An 18,066-nucleotide genomic window follows, 5' to 3' on the forward strand; every position below is an offset into this window, starting at 1 on the left:
CTAATTTCATACTGCTAGTAATACCAATTTTGTTTCATTAAAATGAATTCCTGATGTAAAATATCTTAGCATTCTCCTTTTTTATTACCAGAAAATAAAACAGCAATTTCTTCAGTAGAGAAAAGCTAGAAGCATGGAATTGATCTGCAGCCAGTTTTTACTACAGACTCCAGAATGCTTTGCGTTAATAGCCTACAATCCCCATACTGCAGCACCAAACTTACTGTTAACCACTCCGTTACTGGAAAAGAAAAAGACAGAATAGAATATTTGAGATCTAACTTGCAAGGATTCTTCCTGAGTAGTAAATTATTAATTTTTGCAGTATTTTGAGATATATTTTGCCTTTACCTTTAGTAAAAGAAAGGCGTATCCATGGATAAGTACACTCTTTTGTTATTCTGGATATAATGTCACATATTCTCAATGTGTTAAGGTTTACGCTTCCCATGTCAAAACCTTTTCTTACACCCATCATTGAGTCGTGTAGTGTGGTTGTTTTGCACCCCCTTAGGAGGGAGGTCAGCTTTATTGAGATTTTAAAACAAAATCACAATACATTGTTTAACGCTCTAAACATCTGCAAATGAGAATTTGGTGAAGTAATTAAAATTCTTAATTAGATGCACCTTGCAGCTGCTGTTAGTCTTAATTGGCAATAATGCAGCTACATTTTGTTCTGACACATATCTTCAGAAGAGTTAGAGAGAGAACTGAAGGGAGGCAAGAAGAAAACGTTCCCACACAGTTCAAGACAGTTCGCACAAAGAGGATCCCATGGCAACAAACAGGCCCACAGTTGTCTCTGTTAAAACCAGGAATAGACAATGCTTCACCTCGGATTCAAACAAACACTTCCCTTCCTGGATCCTAAGAGAAAGCGTTTTAAATCATCTCTTACAATGGTCAAATGTTCACCTGTGTCTTTAAGACATTTCTCAAAGCTTCCGGATACTCTCTGCAGCCCATGTGAAGGTAACAAGTATAACCCGTGCTCTGTGTGGAGTAGCAAACTCACTTGCAGAAGTACTGACAATAGAGGACTTGATTTTTTGCACAAAATGGAGCTGGAATGGACCTTGGCAACCAGTTCGTTTCAAAATCCTGTTATTTTACAGACAAGGAAAATGAGGCCAAGAGAAACTAAAGTGATGCCCTTGGGTGATTATGGCTACTTAGCAATCGACTTGACGGCAACTAACAACAGCTGGAGTAGAAATTAGACTAAAGTTTAGGATTGGAGTCTAGAGTCGAGGATTTTTACTTCTAAACTTTGCTTGAAGCTGTTAAATTTGTTAATTGTGCCCCTGCCAGACAACTTGAAGTCATGTTTTATGCATGCACGGGTCAGCGAAAGGACTGCCATAGAAGGTATAGAAAATGTGTATCACCCCCTTTATGAAGGGATAGGATATATATTTGCTTTTCACCTCTGGTCCTCAGTTTATCCTGCATTATGCATGGGGCAGGGTGCGGAAGCGAGGAACAGATAGACGAGAACCCCTGGCATATAGATTAATCTGGATTCATGGCCTCTAGGGAAACTACGGAGTCGCTTGATGACACAAACGGTTAAGCGCTTGACTGCTGACTGAAAGGTCGTCGGTTTGGTTCAAGCCCGCCATGAGGGGCCGTGAGTCGGAATCAACTCCACTGGTAACGTGGCTTTTTTTTTTAAGACGACAACTTTTTGTTGTTTGTTTATTTTCGGGATACCACTTAAGACTTGCCTACTAACTTTTAACCAGATCTTCCCTCACCTTTGATTGGAAAGTTCAATTTACTGCTCCTTCCTTCAAAATGCAGATATACCTCTCTTTCTAGTCTCCCAGCCCTCATTCATTCTCACCTGTGCCCTTAGTTTAGTTTGCATTCGTTTAGCTCACATTTTACCTAATTTTTGCAAGCGTTTCCTTTACCTTCAAAGTGAGTTTTACTCCGCAAATTAAATGAAGATGCAGTTCTCAAGGGCCCAGGCTGCTTTACCTATTTATTGTTCTCTTTTTTATTTACCCCGTTTACACTTGTTCTCTTTTTTATTTACCCCGTTAATGCTTCCGTTACAGAAGCTGGTGGAATACGTTGTAGAGAGGGTTAAGATTTTCTAGAATGGAGGTTACAAGTGGTGTCTGGGAGAGGTGGAAGGGTGGGGAAAGGGCGGTGTGGTGTCTGCAAAAATGTTTCTCTGCCCTTTATCTGCCCTGCCCACCCCTTTGCCAGAACCTAACACTGTGGTTGCAGTGTAAACAGTAGCACTTCCCCAGAGTCTTGCTGCTCCAAGTATGGTCCATGGACCGGCATTGTTGGCAGTCCCTGGAAACTTACAAACGCAGATTCTCGGGCCCCACTCCACCCCTACTAAATTAGCATATGCATTTTAACCCAATGCCCGGGGGATCACAGGCACTTTAAAGCTTGAGAAGCACAGCCTGTGAGTGTTATGCTATGCCAAGGTAAAAGAGTAAGGACCTAAATGAGCAAATATTCAAATTTATTTTACCAGTAAGGACTTTCCCCCCCTTTCCCACCACAGTTCCATCTCAGAAATCCGCAGCCAACTATTACGTAGGGAACTCGCTCACACGTTGGATGACAGGAGGATCCTCTTCAAATCCCTCATCTCTCGCCCCCCGCCCCACTCTCCACTCACCCACAAGCCCACACCCACACAGCGAGCCTTCCAAAAGCATCCTCTTCCCGAGCTCAACTCCGGAAAGATGTTGCTCATCCCCAACCCGACAGAGTCGCTGCACTGAGGCTTACTTCCTTAAGGACTCCTAGTTTACATACCAATAGAGAAAGAAGTACTTGGCAAAAACTGCCCTTTAGAAACAAGTATCGCCTTGCTACCTGAGGTTTGGAGCAGCCCCCGCGCCACCATCCCCCCTCTTTGAAATCCGGCTTAAAGTGATGGTGAGAGTGACCGAGTGTGTGCGCGCGCGCGCGTGTAATATTGCGCGCAATAATAAATCTACTCCAAAGAGAAGAGATGAAAAGGAGCTTATTATGAGTGTGTCAGCCTAGACAACCCTCTCTGTACCTTTCTGCTGCTTAGAGAATTTAAACCCTGATTCTAAGGTGGCTAAAGCAAGACTGGGTAATCATCCAAATTCGCGGGTCCACTTTTGCCTGGAAGTACAGGTTCCCGTTATTCGAGGCCTCCCAGGGTCCTTTCCAAAAGATTCCCCGGCTAGGCTACCCTTCTTCCTGTTCGGGCTTCTGAAAACTAAAACTCGCAAAGCGGTGGCTGTCTGTGGATTGGCTAGTACTAAAATATCCATTGGGTGGCAGTAACACTATCCTCTTTATGACTTGCAGCAAACCAGAGAATGCATTCAATCAAATGAACCGATCTTGTAGAAACACTGGAATCATTTATGCATTGCAGTTTTTCTTTCTGGTTTTCGCTCCTTCTTCCCTGGGATATTTTGAGTGGATTGTGGCTATCAATCAAGATCCCGTGCTATTCGTGGGTTGCTTGTCGTTTTCGCTCAGGATTAGCATCATTCAAGGCAAACGCAAAGCAGCTTTTTTTTCCCACTTTTTCTTTTTAGAAAAATTCATTTTTGGGGGCTGCTGGAGAGAGCTAGGACCCAGGAGACACCCTTCCAAACAGCAGGGGTTGTGTGCTTTCACATAGCAGTACAGTACAAGGAAAACCCCGTCGGATCTGTTATTGCGGGATACTTGTGAAATATACATAGGATTCTTTCTTATGGCTGCATCCCGGATCTGGAAATTTTACTTGGGGACCAGGAGGATTTGAAAGGCTATATGTATTCAGAAGATTTGCAAGCAAGACTCCGATTACCATAGGGCTCACAGACTTCCTCACTTATTTGCCTTTTTCCTTCCTTTTTTTAAAATTAAAAATTTCCCTCTTTTTCTGCTCTCTTTCAGTCTCTCCTTTTCTATCTGCCTCTTCTTTTGCTCCTAGTCTTTTTTTTTTTTTTCTTGCTCTGCACCTGGATTGTATCTTCACCAAACAATCGGGCACTTTGAGAACTAACTGGAGACAGTCTTGTAGGGAAGATCTATATGGAATTATCTGCTTTTATGGTGAACTTGGCATTTGTGAATGGGTATCTTGTTCACGATATTAATTGCTAGCAAACACAAGAAAAAGAACACAGGAGTAAAACGTGGATTTTTCTGAATACGCATTGTGATGAACAGCAATTACCTTACTGACTGATATCCAGAGGAGAATAATTTGGAAGACTGTTGTGGGTAAGGTCATTTTATATATACAAACCCATCAGTGGCGTGAGCAAACTTGGGCATTTGTAATGGAAATGGGTGACTTGGATGATTGCTGCATCGCATTGATGGCTGTGATGTGGCCGTTATTGGCACTAAATGGAATAACTGCAGTTGGGTGTGTTGGTGTGTGTGCATATGTGTGTGTTTGTCCGTGTGTGTGTGTGTGTGTGTGTGTATGTGTGTCTGTGTTCTGAGTGTAAATGAAGATAAAGCATCCCTCTCCCCCTAACCCCAATTTTGAAATGGGAGAGTGTCTTGAATTAATTCTGGATAGACACTCTTTGTTTAGATGCAATATTTGTGGCTCCTGTGTTCTGGAAGGGATAGCAGCGGTGAAAGGAACACTTAGTGAGGAGCTCTATTTAAAATGAAGTGAGCTACTCTTTATTCATTAAAAGAAATGTGTTTTCAACTCAGTGCAGCATTCTGCTGCATTTCACAGCCGCAATGGGACCAGGGACATCCTACTTGTCAAGTTCTTAAACTTTAAGGTGATAATCATTGTTAATTGTTCTCCAGGTTGTGATTATCGAAGATTATTAAGAACCCTGGGCTACTTTTTTTATCCACTGGATTATCATTCCTAGTGAAAAAAAAAAAGGGAGAAAAGAAAAGAAAGAGCTGAAAAGGGTGACTAAAATAGAGAAGACTCATGCAACATTATCTTAAATATCACCATAGTGCTTTCTTTCTCAAGTCCAGTTACCCGGTAATGTAATTATTTACCCAATACCCTAAATAGCTGAAGCTGCAACCCACGTGCAGGGGAGTTGAAGGTCTGGAAGCTGAGACCATCCTTTTATTGCAATGCAGCCAGCTTGGGAAATGCAGGCAATTACACACTTGCCTTAACCTTAAGTTGGAGATGTGTCCTATCTGCTACATCTATTTTACCCTTTCGGTAAAAAGTTAGAGACTAGAGCACTGAGGATTCTTAAGCATATTCTGACTGGGAAATGGGGTAAAAAAAAAAAAAATCAATGTTGATGACGTGGTTCCGTGCACTGTACTGCAATGCTAAAGTCCCATATTCAGTACCTATGATGAGAGAATGGAGCATTTGCGTGTTTTATAAATCTCACCTGGTATATTGATCCCAAGTGGAGGGAAGAAGATAACGTGGATATGTAAGAAGATGGATGGAAGTCGTGCATAATTGGTGATTATGTAACTTCATTACATCAGCGAGCCTCAGTCAACGATAGTGAGATGAAATGATTGTTTAGGGAGAGACTCCATCACCCTGTTAACTTTTGAAGGCTTGTAACAGCTAACAGAGGAGGAGGGCAGACAGAGATTAGCTCCAAGGGTCCTGTAAACCTTGATCTCTGTGGTGAATTTAGCGTGAGTTTTCTCATAGTGAGTTTCTGAGGGACAGCAGATCACGTATGCTTTAGGGCTGGACAGGGACAATTTTAGCCACACCCGTGGAGAGTCGAAAGGAGTCTGCAATGTTTCACAAGTGCCCCATTGAGTAATTGGGGCTGATGATGATCCCAGCCAAGGTCATAATTCTATACCCTGGGATTGAAATCTGTGGCCCCAACTGAGTGCAAAGTTAAATCCATTAAAAAGAAAACTGTGAACAGAAGGACTATTTAGGGTCCTCTCTCGCATTCTTTCCAGGTAGATCTTGATGCTGATTTCAGCCTGGTGGTTCCCTCATAAAAATGATGATTGCTTCCACAGTATGTTAGAAATGAGTGTTTTGTACCTTTATCTTTGCCATGACAACCTCTTTCTGGGCCATTTTAACCCCCAGAGAAAAGAAAAGTAAAACCCTTCAAAGGTAATATCCTGTTAAATTAAAAAATAAATGGCAATGAATTCATTATTAATGTAAATCCTAGAATTAAAGAGCAATCCATTTTCAAGTGTTACTTATTGAATGGCTTAAAAGACATGTTGCAGCCACCCGCGACTTTTGCCATGAGACAAGATAAATGTACTGTGCTTTCTGTACAGAGGAGGGAATACTGCAGAATAAAATGCCATTTTCCCTGATGTTTCATTTAGGGCCGTGAGTTTAAAAAAAAAAAAGACACTCATCAGCTCCTTATTGGCCTTCGACTATTTGAGGATCTATTTTTTCCCCTTAATAGATTATATATTCTCCAGAAAGGAAACTCCACTGAAATCCTAACCCTGTTGAATTGAATCATCTTATCATGCAGTTTTGCTGTTTCCTATTTCTCTTTACATTTATTTTGCAAAGAAAGCTAAATGACTTTTCTATTAGGGAGATGAGATGATTCTTTCTGTTTTTCTTTCAGTTCTCATATTCCATTTCCTTACAGTCCTATGGAGTCAGGTGTAAGATCTAGACAACTCCTAAGTTACTCTGAAAAGATATGCTTACCCCAAATCAGAATGATGGAATGGTGAAATGAAATTTTGAGCTCTGATATTTGAGGTGACTTTCTTATTTTTTGCAGGGTATGTCCAAACATTGATACATTGGGCTGGTGGATTTGGAGGTTTGGTGTTCATATTGTGTAGGAAATTGAATGTGACGTTAACTCCTGATTTCTTCCTTCAGGGGTCAGGGTAACTCTACAGCTGCTTCCAGGCTGTTAGTCTCCAACTATGTGCAGAAATATAGCCTGCCATGATCTTTCCTGTACCCTTTATTTTAATGTTTTATAAATGACTTCTTCAGTTTTTCTCTGACTGAAGTCATACATATGTTAACCAAACAGGGCATATTCTAGAGGTTTTATAAGCTCAGAAGGCGGTGGAAATAATACTAGAAAGGAAAAGAAGTAGTCTGTAAAAAAAGACACTGACCGTGAAATATACATACACATGGAATTGCCATCCTTTACTTGGATTCTGCATATATTCACATTAGAAAAGATAGATTCAGTCATTTTAATGGCACTTTATAACCTGTTACTTTCTTTAGGAAGAGGATTATGTAACCGTGGCAGGTTATGGCATTTTTCTTAAGTCTCCTACAAATCAGTAATAAAAAGATTTGCTTAATAGAATAGCATTTTAAACATGAAGGCAGTGAATAATTTAAAATATAGTATCTATTCCTCTGTTTTATTGCCATTTTGACAGCCCAAGCCGTGTAGTTAGAGTGGAAGATATTTGAGGGGGAAAAAAAAAAAACACTTATAAATATGCAAGCTACTAGTTTTATTTCCTGACCAGTTAGTTCAGCAAAGTCAGGAGATTTAGCTGATAAGTCATCACAGTATTTCTAAAAGTAGAGAAAAATTTAAATGGAATTTTTACGATGTTTGCGATGTATGTGAACAAGTCCGTGTAAAATGACTAATAGATAAAACATTTTTACAAACAACTGAATAGGAGAATTAATATAAGATGTATATTTCAGAATCGTTTAGTGTGTTATACACTGAAGTGGCTGGGATATACATTGTCTTAAAACAGATAAAATCTTTCGTGTTTGGCAAATCTCCTATTTTTATAAAGCAGACTACTCTAATTTGTGGCAATCCAAAACATCCAAGTGTTGGATTAATAAGATTTAAAAGTATCAAGTTTTCTGGTGATGCTCAAGTTATAAAGCATAATTATAATGGCACCATTTGGGCAGTTATAGATAAGGTTGTGTCAGTATTTTTATTATTATATTTCAATCCTATTTCCATTAGTTGTATCAAGCATCTCAAAAAGGAAGGAATTCAGCCTTTTGAGACATCAAGGTATTGTAGAATGCTGGCCTGAATCACAGGGCTTGAGTTTTACTTCAGGCTGTCAGCTACTTGTGACCTCTGACACCTCAGTTAACCTCTTTGTATTCCAGAGAATTATTTTAAAAAGAGAATAGCTCTATGGTTGTTTTAAATAAACAAGATGATGTATGTCTGAGTGTTTACCACCACGCTATGCCTTAGAAATATATGGAATTATTATTATTAAGGTCTCACCTAAGTCTTATGAATTTAACAGTGCATTTTTTTTTCCTCACGCCCTTATTGTACATCTTTATAGGCACTTTCTAGTATTAATTACAGGTAGCTGGTAGGTAATATCATTCAGTGATTAAGCAACAGATACAAATTAAAATGTTTGGTAGATAACCTTCACTCTATTCAGTTTCTTCAGTGGTACTAATGTGGGGATATAGTTGTCTTAAGTAACTGAAAAGAGATAGCTGCTTTTGAATAACATTCAAAGGGGTAACTAAGGATTTTGTGTGTGTGCTGTGTGTGTGTGCGCGTGCACATGCATGTGTTTTAAGCTGATTGCCTTTTTTTTTTTAATGCTTCTGAGTACTTAGGAGTTTCTTTCTCTCATACAAAGAATACACAAACAAACTTGATACTACCACTTGAATTGGGTCAATTGACCAAAAAGCTACTCTCATCTGTCATTTTATGAGATAAAGCATAATAGGTTTGGATACCAAGCATAATAGAAGAAATAAGAATATAAATATACCAGTTCTGTTGTGGTATTTGCTAGTTGCAATAATTACTAATGTTCTTTAGGGGGAGGCAGTCCCCTATGTGTCGCTACTAACACTGCATTTCTATAATGTTCTTGTATCATAACAAATATATTTACGTATAAGAAAAGTGGATGTTTGATGTTATGACTTTTCATACATGTATTTTAGCCACTGGTTAGATAAGCATATTGAAAAGAAAGATTTTATATTTTGGTTATGGTAGGATTGGAAAGTGGAAAATTAACCCTGTAAAAAATAAGTAAATATGCATGGACTTCAAATAAAGAACTTTCTTTCCTACTGTAGACAAACCTCCTCTTCCTACCTCCCTGTGTCTTGTTTTTTACTCTAAGGTTCCCAATATTTCTTCGTTTGGGATGAATTTGATCATTGCATATTTACCCAACTTCACTGATGCCTGTAAATTGTGAGCATTTTCTTGGCTTCCATATTCAGAACGAATGTATATTCCTTATGTCTTATGGAAATGGTTTAGATTTGCTCTACCAGATTTACAAAGGACTATTGTAGGAATGTAGACAGGCTTGTTTATTTGACAAATTCTGGTAATCACCTTACAAATATGCTTTTAATTTTCATCCAGAGAATGCCACCCTGGAGTATCTTACACTGCATATAACATTCCATTTCAGGCTAGCCACATGGCTCAGTGAACATACCCTTGCTGCTTGGCCTGATCTTTGACTTACAATGAAAGATCCTTACTTGGCATGTTTTTTTTGTTTTTTTTTTTTTCAGTTCTTCTACGTAGAAACAATATTCAGGTGCCAAAAGACTCTTAAGGTTTTCAGCTGCAGATAAGGGGGATGACTGGCCTGGTGTTGTTTTCATGTTGTACAATTTGAAATTGCCAACCATTGAACTGTGGATAAAGCAAAGAAACAAAGCAAAGCACTTCAATATTTTACTTCTAACAATATGGCTTTTTCCCATTTTCATATTATGACCTTAATCTTTTTTATGACGAGCTTTTAAAAATGTGTTGTACTTACAATGGTCATATATATAATATACATTAAATGGCACTGAACAAGCTATTTTGTTCGTACAAGAGTTACACATCTAAGAATGTAAGTTTAAGAATAAAATTAGATTGTACTTTGTAATAATTCCTAAATCAGGAAATTGTGTATGAAGTTTGGAATCACTGAAAAAAATAAAATGGACTGTGAATTGTGATCATATATTATACACTTTCAATCTTTGAACATGTTTATTAATCATGTGTCATACTTTATGTGAATTATAGTTATAATAAGTCACTATATGAATAATCATAAGATTATTCATAGTGGTTTATCTTCTCATGGCCTGATCACAGGGAGTTAATTGGTGGGTTTTTACTCTATCAACGTACCGTGTAATGCAACTATGACTTAGTATAGTGATCTTCATTATTTTCTGGCATAAAGTTCCTGTTTTTAATTTAAAAAATTTGGAAAGCCACTACATCGTAGTTGTCCTTCCAGTATTAGTTGATTGAGAAAATGCATAATAAAAATAATAAAAATTATGAATATGACAATTCTTTAAAAAATAAAGGTGGATGTGTATAGTCACAACAGGGTCTACTTTTATCTTTGAAATACATTGTTTATTGTATCTACTTAGAAAACTCGATGTATATGTGGATTCTAGACCCCTGGAGTAACTTCTGTGGTCCTTGTAAATTAAAGACTCATATGTCTAGAGCCGAGGAGCCAAAACACTTGTGTTGCATATGCACATGAATCATGTTTCTCTTACTTACAAAACGAAAGGCAAGTGCATATGGTGATGTCTTTAGATGAAAGGAGATTTTGGGATGAATGAACTTGTGCTATACAATTTTCTGAGCACATACATTTTAAGGTCAAATATAGGTAAATTCCCTTTCATATTTTAAGATTCAACTGTTATAACTTAAAATCGTTTGATATTACAAAATACTTGCTTTTTAAAAATAATATAAACATCATTCTTATTGCAGTCAAAATGAAATGAATTATTAGAAATACGTTCAAAATGATTGAGGTGGCTTTTATAAAAATCTAATGAAATTATGTACATCGTAGAAATACAGGATGCCCAATTATGTCATTTTAGCTAACAGGAAATTGTAAATTAGAGAAATGAAATTAAGTTTCCAAAATCTTACAGCTCATTGGCTTTGCCATGATGCGAGATTTCTTATTTTTTTGTATGATACAAGCCCTCAGTTGGGTAGTTTAGTTACATAGCAATAAATCTTGGCACGTGGTATTTTTTTTTAAGTAGTGCAGCATGAGGAAGGTAATTCAAAAATGGTTGCAGCAGTACATTGACAGAGAACTGCTAGAAAGTCAAGTCAGATTCAGAAGAAGACGTGGAAGGAGGGATATCATTGCTGATGTCAGATGGATCTTGGCTGAAAGCAGAGAATAACAGATGTTTAACTGTGTTTTATTGACTATGCAAAGGCATTCTCCTGTGTGGATAACATTGTGAAGAATAGGAATTCCAGAACACGGAACGATGCTGATATCAGATGGATCTTGGCTGAAAGCAGAAAATATCAGAAAGACGTTTCCCTGTGTTATAGTGACTATGCAAAGGCATTCTACTGTGTGGAGCATAACAAATTATGGATAACATTGCGAAGAATGGGAATTCCAGAACTCTTAATTGTGCTTATGAGGAACCTGTACATAGACCAAGAGGCAGTCGTTTAAACAGAACAAGGGGATACTGTATGGTTTAAAATGAGGAAAGGTGTGCGTCAGGGTTGTTGTATCCTTTCACCATACTTACTCAATATGTGGAGTCCTGGTGGTGCAGTGGTTAAGATCTTGACTGCTAACCAAAAGGTCGGCAGTTCAAATCCACCAGCTGCCCCTTGGAAGCCCTATGAGGCAGTTCTACTCTGTCCTATAGGATCACTATGAGTAGGAATCGACTCGATGGCAATGGTTTTTGTTATTATTATTATTCAATCTGTGTGCTGAGCAAATAATCTGAGAAGCTGCACTATATGAAGAAGAACTCAGCATCAGGACTGAGTTCTATATGCAGATGACACAACCTTGCTTGCTGAAAGCAAAGAGGACTTGAAGCACTTACTGATGAAGATTAAAGACTACAGCCTTCAGTATGCATTACACCTCAACATATAGAAAACAAAAATCCTCGCAACTGGACCAATAAACAACATAAAGGGAAAAAATATTGAAGTTGTCAAAGATTTCATTTTACTTGGATCCACAATCAACACCAATGGAAGCAGCAGTCAAGAAATCAAACAACATGTTGCATTGGGCAAATCTGCTACAAAAGGCCTCTTTAAAGTGTTAAAAAGCAAAGATGTCAGTTTGAGGACTAAGGTGCTCCTGACTCAAGCGTGGTATTTTCAGTCACTTTATATGCATGCGAAAGCTGGATAATGAATAAGAAAGACTGAAGAAGAATTGATGCATTTGAATTTTGGTGTTGACAAAGAATATTGACTATACCATAGATTGCCAGAAGAATGAACAAATCTGTCTTGGAAGAAGTACAGCCAAAATGCTCCTTGGAAATGAGGATGACTTAGTCTCACGAACTTTGGAGATGTTATCAGGAGGGACCAGTCCCTGGAGAAGGACATCATGCTTGGTAAAGTAGAGGGTTATCAAAAACAGGAAGACCCTCAACGAGATGGATTGACACAGTGGCTGCAACCATGGGCTCAAACACAGCAATGATTGTGAGGATGGCGCAAGACTGGGCAGGGTTTCCTTCTGTTGTGCATAGTGTTGCTATGAGTCAGAAGTGACTCAAAGACACCTAACAACAACAGCATGAGCAAAATAATTGCTCTTGTTGAGGCAGATGTTAGCGCATCTAATCCTTTGGTTTCTAGCTCACTGTTGACTTGTCATCACTCATATGGCCCGCCACTTTGAATCTGTGAACTTTTTTTTTCCTGTCTTCACACTGTGCCATTCCTGACCTCATTTGATCTCAGAAGACAGTTAAATACAGGGAGAGTTGGGAAAATAGGTCACCTGTGGGGTCTCCTTGCCTTTTCTGGAGTGTCCTTTTTCCCATTAGCTTTGTATCTCCCTGCCTGCAGGGAACTGCTCTTCTTTGATGCCCCTCCTTTACTGATTTTCCTGAACATTCCTGCTCCAGATGTCCCTGCTGCCTGGCTTTAGGACTGCCATCACCGTCTCAGTGTTGCCATGCTGCCTTCTTTGCTTCCAAGGGCATCCTTCATTCCTTCCACCTCCACACAGTGCCTTCTGTGTGTGGGGCACTATAAGAGGGACTGCAAGGGATACAGAGATGAGTGATTTAGTATGCATGGGCCCAAAGATGGTTGCTATGAGTCATTGGGTTGTCATGAGTCGGAATCAACTCGACAGCAACTAACTACAACAGGAGTAATACAATCACATATAACTGTAATTCAAGGTAACCTACCCTTTGTTCTTCTAAAAGAGGTGCCAAATATGGTATGGTTTCATAAAAGGGTCAGAACACATGCACTTGCAGGGATTCCAGGAAGCTTTTCAAAGGAGGTAGGATTTAAGTTGGACTTTTAAGGAATTGGAGCCCTGGAGGCGTACTGGTTAAGAGCTCGGCTGCTAAGCAGAAGGTTGGCAGTTTGAATCCACCAGCCGCTCCTTGGAAACTCTATGGGGCAGTTCCACTCTGTCCTATAGGGTCGCTATGAGTCGGAATTGACTCGATGGCAATGGGTTTTGTTTTGTTTTTTGGTTTAAAGGAATCAACATTTGTGTGAAGAAGACATCATATTCCAGGTAGATGGGCGATCAAGAACAGAGATAATGTAAGCAGGAGACACTGGGGCATGGTTAGGGAAGAGCCAATGTTCTAGTTTCCCCCGAGAATGGGTTATGTGATTTAGAATGTAGGAAGATAAGCCGGAGCCCCAGTCAGAGCACAGCAGGCTGCAGTGGACGGGATGGGGTTTCAGTGAGCATAAGGAAAAACAACCTGTTATGACTACTCAGATTGATGCTTTAGGAAGACCGGAAACAAATTGAGAGTCTGTGCTTCCAGGGTACTTTTCATTCCCAGTTTTGTCAATTTTCGGGGTTCCTGACTTCTGTCCTTATTCCAATTTTCTTGTTGAACCCCTGTCATCAAACAAACATCGTTCGCTCTCTTCATTTCATTTGTTATGTGTTCTTCACTAAGACTAAACCACTGTTACCAGTGCTAGATGAATATAGAGGCCCAAGTTAAAATTTAGCTTAAAAAGAAACAACCCAAGAAACCCAGAATGAACATTCTGTAATGGGACAGATACATTCAAACTATTTTTGTTTAGTAGTAGTGGAAAGTTACCACTCCTTGTAGCAAAAATGGTGTGGTTTACAGACTTACTGGTCTCACAGAGACTAGTGAAGCCCCCGAGAGTATGGCCCCTGGACATCCTTTTAACTCAGTATTGAAGTCACTCCTGAGGTTCACCCTTCAGCCAAAGATTAGACAGCCCCATAAAACAAAGTGAGATGAATCAGCCCAGGGTCAAGGACTAGAAAGCAGGAGGGGACAGGAAAGCTGGTAATGGGGAACGCAAGGGCGAGAAGGGGAGAGTGTTGACTCATTGCAGGGTTGGCAACCAACGTCGCGAAACGATAATGTGGACTAATTGTTTAATGAGAAACTGATGTGTTCTGTAAACCTTCATCTAAAGTACAATTATATATATATGAATAAAAAAATGATGTGGTTTAAGTGTAACTTCTCAATGAATACAGTTGAGATTGTTTAGAGTTTGTTTCTCTACAATGACAAAAATGGCAAAGTGACCCTAAAGTGACAATTCATTTGGGAGGAAGGGGAAGCTGGAGAAGGCAACTGGGGAGAAAAAGAAATAGAAAAGTGCTTTATATAACATAATGGCAAGATGAAAATATAAATCCCAAAAAGGTTTTATATTATGCTCATATGTAGGAAGAATATTGCTTTAGAGTAGAATGTACGTTCAATAATAAGATAATAGGATTTATTCCTTAACTCTTTTGTTAACTACCAATAATTATAACAATTTTGAATTGGAAGTGGAAATCAGAGAGTCCCCTAGTAATGAAAAACTCTCATTTTAGCCTACTTTAAATTCTTTCCATTATCAAATGTTTTATCTACTCTTCCAATAAGTAGAAGAAAAGAAACCAACATGTGTTATTTTTTTCCATACTTCTTCTCATCACTCCATATTGGATGTTCTAGTAAATTGGGAAATGGGCAAACATCAAAGATAACATGAAAAGCAACACAGTTTTCTTAGGCACAAACTAAATGTTATGTCCGTGATCATTAGGAATCAGCTAAAAGAACAAGTCACACAGTCCAGTGGTTGTCAAGATTCACTCCCTTAGCCCTGAGGCTTCTGATTCAGTAGTGGATTTGTACTTTTAAAGAATTTTGAGGTCAGTGGGAGCACCAAGGTGTGGCTTGGGAGGGTTTTAACAGAACCGTCTTAATCTCTGTTGGTATTCTTATCCCCGCCCCACCACACTTTATTGTGGACATCAGATGTTTTCTCAATATTCTCCAAAGTGCCTTGCCAACTCATCTTCAGGTTTCAAGTTTGAAGTCCTTTCCAAACACAATGGCACAGGCTAAGCCCCATCAGTGCTGAAATTCTGGTGCTGCCACAGTCTCAGATGATTATTGTGTGGCTCTTGCTGGCCTTTGGTAACCACTGTCCTTTAATCCTATTAAATTAGCAGTTACTCCTTCCAATATGCATTTTAATTGATTAACTCCTTCGTGTGAATGTTTGAGAAACACAATTCGAAGGCCATTTCTATTGTAAAGATTAGCTTACCACAGGCTGAAGATGGTAAAGACAGTTTATGCCATCAAAAGCTTGAGGAAGAAAGATGTGTTAGATGGGGTTTCCTGGAGACAGACTCCAAGATGGTGACTTGCATGCAGATTTATTTGTTTCTGAGGCAGAGGGAGAAGCTGCCCTGCAGTGTGATTGCAACTGAGACCTCAGCCGATCCTATGATCCTACGGGAAGTTCTGGAATTTTGATGGTTCTTCAGCATTGTCCCAAATTGAGTCAAGGGGCTAGAGCTTTCTATTTCCACATCAGACAGTCACTGGCTGTGAGCTGCCCCATGGCAGGGGGCATAACCTTGGACAAGGCAGTTCCTTGTAGCTGAGGGTAGTTTCCAGTGAGGGCTCAACTGTGAGCTGTCAGCTGCAGGTATGTAGGCCATAAAGAGGGGACTGGAAGGTATTTGGAAGCTTTGACAAGGTCATATTAGTACCCTGTCCCTTGAGGCATGCTGCAATAGTACCACAGGAAATTACTTTGAAAATACTGTGAAATCTTAAACAATTGTTAAAAGAGGTAATGATAAACTAAATATTATTGACTATAAGCCCTTATTATATGTAGTTCTGTTTCAGAGAACGTGATTTTGTGAGCAATGTAGTTGAATCCATATTATAATCACTCCTGTAATATGTTACCAGGCCACCGATATCCAGTGGGTATCTCTGTACCCTGGGCTTCCATAGAGTTAGAGGAAGGAGTTGAAAATTCAGGTCTGGAGAGTTTATATAGGACTGTGTTTTCTTTGGTGATTTATGTGTTTGATTTCAAGGTTAAGGGGAGGAGTTGGTGGGAGGTCAGGGAAGGGGAAAGGAAATGGAGTGGAGTGGAATGGGGCCAAGTTCTGTGAACCTCAGGGTTAAATTCCAAGGATAATAAGACAATTGTTTGGGTTGTATGGGACAGGCTATAGAGCGATAGTGAAAATTGGCAGAAGACTCAGCTTTGATGAATTAAATGGTAGTGGAATGACTTGAACGTAGATTTACTGTTGCAGAACAGACACAGTGAAAGCAGTGTTTCATTAACATTAGTCAACCTGTGATTTGGAATTGAGGGTGAGGGGGACTAGTTTTGATTATGATGACTTTGAAATTATAGAAATAATATATCCCGAGTTCAGTTTTCATTGAAAGGAAGCTTCATGTGACACTTTGATTTTATATTATGTGGAAATATAAATTTCCTTCCTTAATGTGAGGGAAGCGCCATGTAAAAACAGCATGGGGGCGGTATCTGACCTCCTTTAATTTCAAAAGGGAGAAGGAGAATCAAGATCAATAGCCCAAGACTGATTTCTATGAGGTGGGGGTCAGACATACATGCCTCCTCTCTCCACCATCTTTACCAATTCTGACACCAGTCATCCCTCCCATGGCACTCTCTACTTCTCTACTGGGTTTGATAATTCATTGCAATGGCCACACAGAACTCACAGACCATACTCATGATTATGGGGTTTATTAGGGTAGTAACAGGTTACAAGTCAGGCTTAGAAACATTCAAAAATACAGTTCTTCCACTGGGACAGCCTCTTCTCAGCTGTGTTCGCCGGCACGCTTCTCCCTGGCCCTCAGTCTCTACCCAAAAGTGCTCAGCTTTCTTGCTCCTTGGGCCAAGCCCGCCACACCATCTCCTGCTGCCAGAGTCTCTGCAGCTGGGTTTCTGATGCTAGGTCTCTCCTGCAGGTCTCTGTTACAGCTTCCTCTCTCTCTGTCTCCTGTTTCCAGGAGCTTCTCATCGCAGGGGTCCTGGGTCCAAAGGACATGCTGGCTCCTGGCTGTTCTTCCTTGGTGGTGGTGGGGTTGTCTTCTTTCCCACCTCTGAGATGGCTCATTTCAAGCCCAGAGGGATGGCAAAACTGGCCAATCACTTTGGTGGGCCACAATTACCCTATCATACAGTCACCCCCAGTCACTTGGGTGGGAGTTACAAGACCATGGCTAGAAAGTCCACACAAAAGTGATTTATCGTACCGCACACCGTCGCTTTAGATTTTAAAATGCTTTCTTCAGCCTTAGTGACGTGGTAGGAGCACTTTCTATTTATTTTCCTGTAAAGATATTCAGTCAAGTTGAATACATTGAGACCTAATTTTGCCAGTAATTTTTAAAAGTAGTGGCTGTGTCTCGATGGGCAACCATTCATTAACTCATAGAAAGTTTGAATAGGAATGAATTTAGTCATGCCCTTGCAGATATATAAAATCTGTCTACTAATTATTCATTAACTCATGTTCATTTACTAAACAACCACTTTGACTATTTTTTCTCCCTCAGCTGACCTGACATTTGACTAGATGGTCAGCTCAATTCAGTTCGACAAATACTCCCAGATTATCTACCTGCTCCATGCTTAATGTAAGCACTAAGCTAGAATGAGCAATTCACTCATTGCCAAAGCAATTAAGGATGTACATTGCCTAAGTATTTAAGAAGATTTGTCTTAAAAAAAAATAGTCCCCACCACCCCCACCGTGCCTGCCCTAAAACATTTGATCCATTCCTTCTCTGGCCCTGGCTTGTATTTTTGAATTATT

At 39.5% G+C, this 18,066-nt stretch overlaps 1 protein-coding gene across 1 annotated transcript in view; it reads left to right on the forward strand.

Moving 5' to 3' along the window:
* Positions 1-3,339: 3,339 nt before the first annotated feature.
* The window catches only part of IL1RAPL1 (interleukin 1 receptor accessory protein like 1), a 1,482,206-nt gene continuing 1,467,479 nt past the window's right edge, over positions 3,340-18,066 (forward strand). The window contains exon 1 of the mRNA XM_004389949.2: positions 3,340-4,230. The gene's annotated coding sequence lies outside the window, so the exon portion shown is untranslated. The remainder of the gene's footprint in view (positions 4,231-18,066) is intronic.

Source organism: Trichechus manatus, unplaced genomic scaffold, assembly GCF_000243295.1.
Source record: "Trichechus manatus latirostris isolate Lorelei unplaced genomic scaffold, TriManLat1.0 scaffold00269, whole genome shotgun sequence".
Taxonomy (NCBI): Eukaryota; Metazoa; Chordata; class Mammalia; order Sirenia; family Trichechidae; genus Trichechus; species Trichechus manatus.